Raw genomic sequence first — 8,025 nt, 5'->3', positions numbered from 1 at the left:
ATGCAGTTCCTGTGCCCAAAATGACCAATTTTGCTTTGTTTTGGCTGCCAGAAAGACATTTCAATGTCATAATTTTGGAGGCATTATTGTGAGACTACTACATAGCTATTAAATTGTTTGATGTGAGACAGGGTTGGGTAGACAGGGTCAGGACAGAAATAAAGTGCTTGTCTCAGTTGTGTAGGACAGTACACTCCAGTTGTGAAGTTTTATTTTGTGACTATGATTTCCATGGGAGCCCCAGTGGAGCAGAGCTACATTCAGGGCCTTTTGGCAAAACTCCCAGAGCTTTTGAATGGTTGATATAAGGCCTGGCTATCTGCTGTGACAACTACTTTTTAAAATCTAGTGTGTTTGTCCTTTTTGTTTCACTCCCCTTATTTTTTCTTCTCTTCCTCATTTTCCTCTGTTCTTTCCCCCCATATCAACCAAAAGTGGGGCTGGGGGACTGAAAGAGGACATAAATTCACAGGGCTGCTCCAGGCAAGGTCTTCATCAGAAGCCCATTTCTCATCAGTTTACCTGAAGTCAGCAGCCTGCCTGTATAATTACTGTACACCAAGTTTTAGTCAATATATGTGGAGGGCCCCTGTGTCTGCTTTTCATTGTTGAGTTATTTTGCACAATAAGTGCTTTGCTGGAGAAGAATCATTCAGTTGATCTGTGACAGAAGTATGGCAGCCGCAAAGAATAAAATGAGAAGGAAAAAACTTTCTTCACTGCATTAACCATGAAATACCTTCATTATGTAAAACTGTAATAAATTATGAAAGAGGCATACATCTTATGTGCAAAATATGCTTTGAATACTGCATGACCACCAAAATCCATGCATTTGTACACCTGTCTGAAACCAAGAAACCAGCTTTGTTTTTAATCTTTAAAAGAGAAGACCGAGATCTATGTGACATTTCTAGTATTTACAAATCAAAACAAAGTCTTCAGAAGACTGAAAATTGAAATACATGCATGAAAGGCTCCCCCTCTGGAGTTGATGACTCTGAACTCACCCTTTGTCCTTGTTTCATTAGTAATTATGCAGCTACTGAAATATTAATTTGGTATTTTTAAGTACCAACCATTAGAGCTTTGGGTTATAATATTCCATCAAGAAGGTCATATAAATTGAACATATACTAATAGTGACAAAGACAGTGGTTATACGAGTTTCAGAGAATTAGTCTTCACTATAAAGAACCCGTGTGTGCGTGTGTGTGTGTGTGTGTGTGTGTGTGTGTGTGTGTGTGTGTGTGTGTAATGAGGTGTGACTTTGCAGTGATTAATGTCCTGCGTCCCCACTCTGTGAGAGGGAGATAATGCAGAAGACTGCGGCCTTTGTGTTCTCAGTTTGTGTTAATACGTGCACCTATCAGGAGATTTTAAATGGCCTAAAGAATCACATTTGTTAGGGTTTTTTTATGCACAGGCAGCAGTAAGTGAAACCTGTGAAAAAATTGAGGTCTGATGTACAAATAAACAAGAACATTCCCATGTTATGTATCCACTGTGACTACATTTTGTGTGTCTTGGGTCATTTAAAATTACACGTGCGTTATTTTATGTGCATATTTTAATAACAGAGTGCTTCATGACCTTAGGTCATTCTTATATTAACTATTCATTTCAGATTCTTGCATGTCAGAATGAGAACAGTATTTGTCCATACTAAATCGAATCACTTGGACAGTTAAATAAAACAGGTCAAAAGGTCAGTCAGTAAGGTGTCTGCTGTGAAGACGTTTTATTTATCTTGGTTTCACTGCCTGTCTGGTGTTTTATATGCATGGTTTTGCTGTTATAACCAAATTTTTGTTTTAGGGATAATACAGGTAATTGCACAAGAAACCAGATTGTGAGTTAAGTTAAAGTAAATGTTAAATTGAATATCTGCATACAGTATGTATCACATGCACTTTTATCAAGTGCATTTTCCCAATGCAGCACAGACACACTAAATATCAGTTGAGGTATATTTTCACTTTGCAGTACTATACAAAAAAAAAAAAAGAATAAGAAAAAATCAACTAATTATCAATGCACACATTTGGTTTTGCGACTATAGTGAGCAAGTAACCACAAGTTTTTCAGTTCTCATTTCAGGCCAAGTGTGGCTTTTTTTTTTCTAGGTGTGTTCCTTAGCACTTCCACCTACTGAAAGCAAGCATTTCTGCTTGCCTGACAAATGTGCAGGAGACCAAAAATATTTAAAAAAAACCAGACATCATATACACAGCAACACAATGCACAACAACAAATACACCTCTCGAGCCTCCCCAGAGGACTGGGAGAGAAGAAAACAAAACTTTATCTATGACAGATTCTCTATATTGCCACCACCATTCACTTAAGAAAACTACTTCCCCTTCCTTCTTTATCACTGTACCCAGCTGTTATAGTTTAGTTTGAGAAGGGTATCATCTTGAATTTCACAATAAGTAAGTAAGTTATTTAGTAAGTAAATAAGTAAAGCTGGAAATCTGCCTTGTGTCTAAAATGTTACCCTGTAAGATATTCTTATTGTTTAATTTGTTTAGATTTTAACAAGTTGTCCATAATATGCATGTTTTTGTATATTGGGGGGCTTCATGCTTTTCCTAGTTGAGCTGATGGATTTTCAGACACAAGATATGCATGTATCTTAACCACCCACAGTTCAAAATGAAAAGGGAGGCAAAGGAGCAGAAGAAAGAAAGCTGAACAATTCTGTTGGACCAGATCGACATATTTGGTCGACCAGAGAGCCCTGAAACATTAGCCAGTTTCACAAGAGAGCAATCTTGAGCCCTTGTGGGCAAGTCTGTAAGAGCAGACATTGGAACTGGCCAAAATAACTGTCACCAGTGGAGACAAATAAACAAATAATCAGAGGAAGGGGAAGCAAAGAAGAAAAATGGGAAAAAAAAATAAACACCATAACACCATAATCACATTGGCAAATAAGATGAATAAAAACTAAATGAAATGAGACAATGAGAAAAAAATCTCCCCTAAAGTAAAAGTTAAAATGTAAGAACTATTATTTCCCAAATCAGGAGAAGGAAAAAGACAAAGAAGGATGAGCGCTTCAGTTCAGAAAGTGAAAACTAAGTTCCCTCAACCCTTGGAATCAGGGTGAGTCTACAGTGTTGCAACACAGAAAAGTATTATTCTCTTTATTCTCTAATATTCTTTTTTGGGAGAAGGCAGCATAGTATGTTTCAGAAAAAAATGAAATACCTTGAAACACACTGACAACTGTGAGTACTCATTTCAGTGTAATTTAAATCAACCATAGCTGAAAGAGATTAGTTGACAGTGTTTAATAAAGTGAGAAATTAAGATTAGTGTGCATGAAAGATGTAGTATTTGTCCTTTATTTAACACATGGACACAAATGCACAGTAATGAAAAGTATGGCAGCACACCGGTAAGTGCAGATGTTTCAGGCAGCATTCATGACAGTAACAATACTACACCTAGGCACAAGTGAACTGAAAAACACAAACGAGCACAACAGTGTATCCAAAAAGGGGACTTGTAAATCACATGATCACTAATACGCACTAAGCAGAGCCGTACATCACAAAAACACATTATGAAAACAAGACAAATTGAATTCCCCATTCAAACCAGAGGGCGTTAAAGTGCCCAAGTGATGAATATGAAGACATTCCCTTTGTAGTAGTGTTTTTCTTGGTCACCTCCATGTCAAGGATCTTGAACTATCTCAATGCCTAATTAACGTTCAGTCACTGATTGTATGTTTAAATGTGTTAGGGCCGCTCGGGGGCCGCTGCCTCTCCTTCGTTTTTCTCTCCTCTACTCTCTTTATCGTGTGGGCTCTGCACCTCAGCTGTGTTGCATTCCAGTAATTAGCAACTGGTTTGTCGATGCACACAGCTGGGGTGCATCCCGATGATTACTTTTTCTCCTTATTTAAACCTCTGGCAGACGCTCCGTCTTGGCCGGAGCATTACCTAACTTACCTTACTGTACGTACCTGAATTACGTCATTTTGATTTCCCGGCTGACAGTACATGTGCTGTGGATCTCATTTTGAATGTTGGTTGAGTGTTTTCTGTTTTTTGTGTGAGACGTCCACGCTGACAGTCCCTGTGCTGTGGATATCTGTTATTGTTTCGCCTGTCCTTCCTGGTCCTCTACTCCTGTTTCCTGCCGTTAGTTTGTGTGTGTACCCGTTCGTCCTGGTCTCCTTATTTGTCCTTCCCTTATTGTAAGTATTACGGACCCTGTTATGTTGTTACTTTGTTGTTGTTGATTTTTACAATAAACCCCCTTTTTGTACTGGCACCTGGGTCAGCAATCTTGAGTCCAACCCCTAGTTCTCCCTCACCCTCCTGGTGAGGGGGACTAACCATAACAAAATGTGCTAAACTGCCCGGCAACAAAAGATTTCTCATCATGATACCCGTTGGAATATTTATGTTCACACATACAAGTTTTTAGACTACACTTAGTTTTACCAACACAGAGTACTGTAAAGCAAATGGACATTTTAATAAATGAGCTACAAAAGGAATGTTACATGTGATTCAGCCATTAATGGGAATATTTTTGCCAGTTGTAGGATGCACAAAAGAATTACCACTAATCATAAAGTTCCATTGTACACAACCATGGCATGGAAAATTGTCATGAGTTATCATGGCTAGAACATATGTGGAAGTTAGAGACATATATGGTAATTTACAACAAAATGTACTTAAATTATTACAAAATACAGAATTAAATATAAACATAAAATTGCTTGACCACTCCAATGATTTGCAAACAATTTTTCTGGTGAATGATGAGTGTAATATTTGTAGCTTCTTTGGGAAACTACAAGAAAAACAGTTGGCAAATTATTCTGAGCTCCCCCTCCAGGCTATGTATGGGAAATATTGAACTTTTGTTTCTTTTGTGTCAAAATATCTACAAAAAAATTCTGATTGACTTTGTGACTCTGAACTCAGGTGTATCCTTGTAACTTGTGGATCATATCTCTGATTGTGGGTTGAGACAAGGTGTGAGATCAGGTTCTATCTGATCTCTTGTGTGAACCTGCACTGAAAGACCAAATGTGGTTGAAAACATTGTCATTGTTTCATTGACATATTCTCAATAACAAAGGACATAACAACATGCTGAGGTTTTTTTTTTTTTAATCGAATAGCTAATACAATCCTAAACATTTAATGTGGCATCACTGAAATAAAACACACGTTTGCTAAATCACACCAGAGCTACAATTTCTAAGAGTGATCTCTATGAGAATGCACCAAGCTCAGAACAGAAAATGAAAGTGCTGATAATAAACATGACCCCATGGGGATTGTAGAATTAGAGGCTACAGGTAGCGTAGCTATAAGAGTAGGTAGAGCATTGGAAGCTTAACCCCTTAAGCCCTAGGCAATTCGGGGGGATTTCTGCCTGAAAAAACACAGCCGATAGTCAATCAGTAAGAGCTCCACAAATGTAAAACCAAAATGAACAACTCTGGGCTTTTTGACATTTGGGACAATTTTGGAGTGCAGTAAGACCCCCTGTCCCCGTCACTAGGCCAGAGTGAAAAACTGAAGATATCTTCAGCCACTACCAACAAAAACTCCAACCTCAACGACAGCATGCTGTACATTGTTCAGCCCACAGAACAATAGCAGGATTACCAGATCTTTGTCATCATGGTGACAAAATGACCCATATGACTGTAAGTCATAACAGACTGTTGTTGTCATAAACAAGTTTTTACCAAACTTCATCATCATGCTTATACCCATGTTAATGTTGTGGGATGGTCATGAATCAAATAAATAAATAAATGAATACACACTGGGATTGAATACCAGTCTCCTGTGAGAAGGCCCTGTACCTTTTGATCAATCCATCCATCCCAACCTCTTGCAAATGACCTTGTCATTCTACATAATATGTCACCTGATTTTTTCCTTTGCTTGTGTCACAATTACTAGAACCCTTAACGAGCAGGGCAGCAAAGGAGGAACTCAACTGAGAATTGACTGAACTGAGTTAGACATCCTCTAACGCTGCAGATTTTTTATGTTCCAAAGTGCCAGTCTTACAGACAGAATAGGTGAAAAAAATAAATAAACAACTCTTCTGCTGTGAGTATTAATAACAGCTTGTTGAGCAAACAGCTGATGAATACAGTTGCAGAATGGCAGAATGCTGGAAGTGGCAGGTTACAAACATGATTGGACTTTGTGGCAGGTGACTTTGCTTATGATCAGCAGCAACGTTCTGAAATAGAGTCAAACAGTAGTACTGTGGGAGGACCACATAGTGACCCCAAGTGGTATTAGCTTGTCTTACTGCAAAACATGTGTAGGGTCAACTCAGATTGTCAGCTAGATTGCAAGTGAGCATTTTTAACACAAATTCTCTTTGAAACAAGACCAAACCAGTTAGAAAAATGTCTGCTACAGCTGGGATTTGAGAGCACTAATCAGCAGCTTGAGTATAGATGACTGTAAAAGCCTTTCCTCTGTTATCCATAGCTGCAATTCATCTATTATACTGCCATGGTGTAATTTGGTCACACTTAAGAGTTTGCCATCTGTGATCATTTCCATTTGTTTGAAAAATGCAGAAATCACTTAGGTTCGGGTACATGAACATGGCATCTGACTATGATGGATTGATCTTGTATAGATTTGAATAAGACTTTGGCAAAATGCAGAATTTTCTTGTGGCTTCACTGGACTGATGAAATATTATACAATAGCGGGGAGCACAAAAATGGTAAACTGTGTGAAAGGTAGGCTATAGATACACAGAGAAAAGAAGATAGGGATGAAAAACTCAGGGAGGATCTCTTTTGGAAAATGCTAATAGAATCTTACAATGTGAATGGGTGGAGGGGACAGTAACCAAATGAGAATTCTACATTGATCCTGACACACAAAGGCCTCGTGGGACAAAAGACAGAGGGAGAAATATAACTTGTGACAAAAAAAGCAGGAAATTAAAAAGTCATTCTCACAGGGTTGTGAAAGGCGAGGTTTATAAGCCCTTGTCACGTACTCCCAGTAGGCATAACCCCATTTTCATATACAACTCATTTAATCAAGGTGACTTCTCTTTCCTGTCTCTCCCAGGATAAAGGCGGGAGTTTGCTGTTCCCTTGTGCCCACAAGCCAACATATGCTAAGATTTGTGTCTGTGGTTCATCCCCCATATAAACTCAGTGCAGCACAATCTTATCTGTACTGTAGATAGCCTTTCCCTGCCCATATTCTCCTGAGGAACCTTGTTGTTTTAATGACTGCCTTAAAACTTTTCCCCTGCCTTGTCCAGTGTTTCTTGTCTTTTCAAGGTCAGAAAATGTGTATATAGCTGTTCTGAACCTACAGAAGTTAATTGAACATATCGGTGTTAAATATAGCCATTGAAATCAAACCTTTATAGTGATGTTTCACTGAATATATTTATTTTAATAGCTTAATTTTAAATTGTTGCAGAACCAATGTCATCTTCAATGACCACCAAGCTTATGTAAAAATCATAATCTTCATTCCATCATTCATCTAATTTATAGATCTGTGTTTTCCTGTTCCTGGATCTTCAAAGACACATTAACTGTGACAGAGTCAAACATGTGACAGAGAGGAAAGCATGCAAAATTGAAATCAAAGTGTGCTGTGTCAGTAGATGCCATGCTGGGGTTTGTGAGCTTCAGCTATTTGCTTGGTAAACAGCTGCTTCTCACACATCAAAGAGCCAGCAGCACAAGGGTAAAGAATATTTGAGTGGAGAAGCACGAGGGTCTATTTCTCTATTCTGAACTTAGCCTTCCAGTGATGGGATGTTATGTCAGGTACATGAGCTGGCACCCGATTCCCTTTTATACGATAAGTATAAGAATATATTGATTTATTCTTTGCTTCTGAGGTACTGTAGTAATTGAAATGGATTCCTGGATAAATCAGAGTGATACCCGGACACAGAGGACTAGGATTTATTATGATGATGTGAGGTTACACAGGCCAAATGTCCTCTGCATTCCAACATGACCACATAACCAAT

This window comes from Monopterus albus, unplaced genomic scaffold (assembly GCF_001952655.1).
Source record: "Monopterus albus unplaced genomic scaffold, M_albus_1.0 scaffold50.1, whole genome shotgun sequence".
In the NCBI taxonomy this organism is placed as follows: Eukaryota; Metazoa; Chordata; class Actinopteri; order Synbranchiformes; family Synbranchidae; genus Monopterus; species Monopterus albus.
This window is presented reverse-complemented; position numbering follows the sequence as displayed.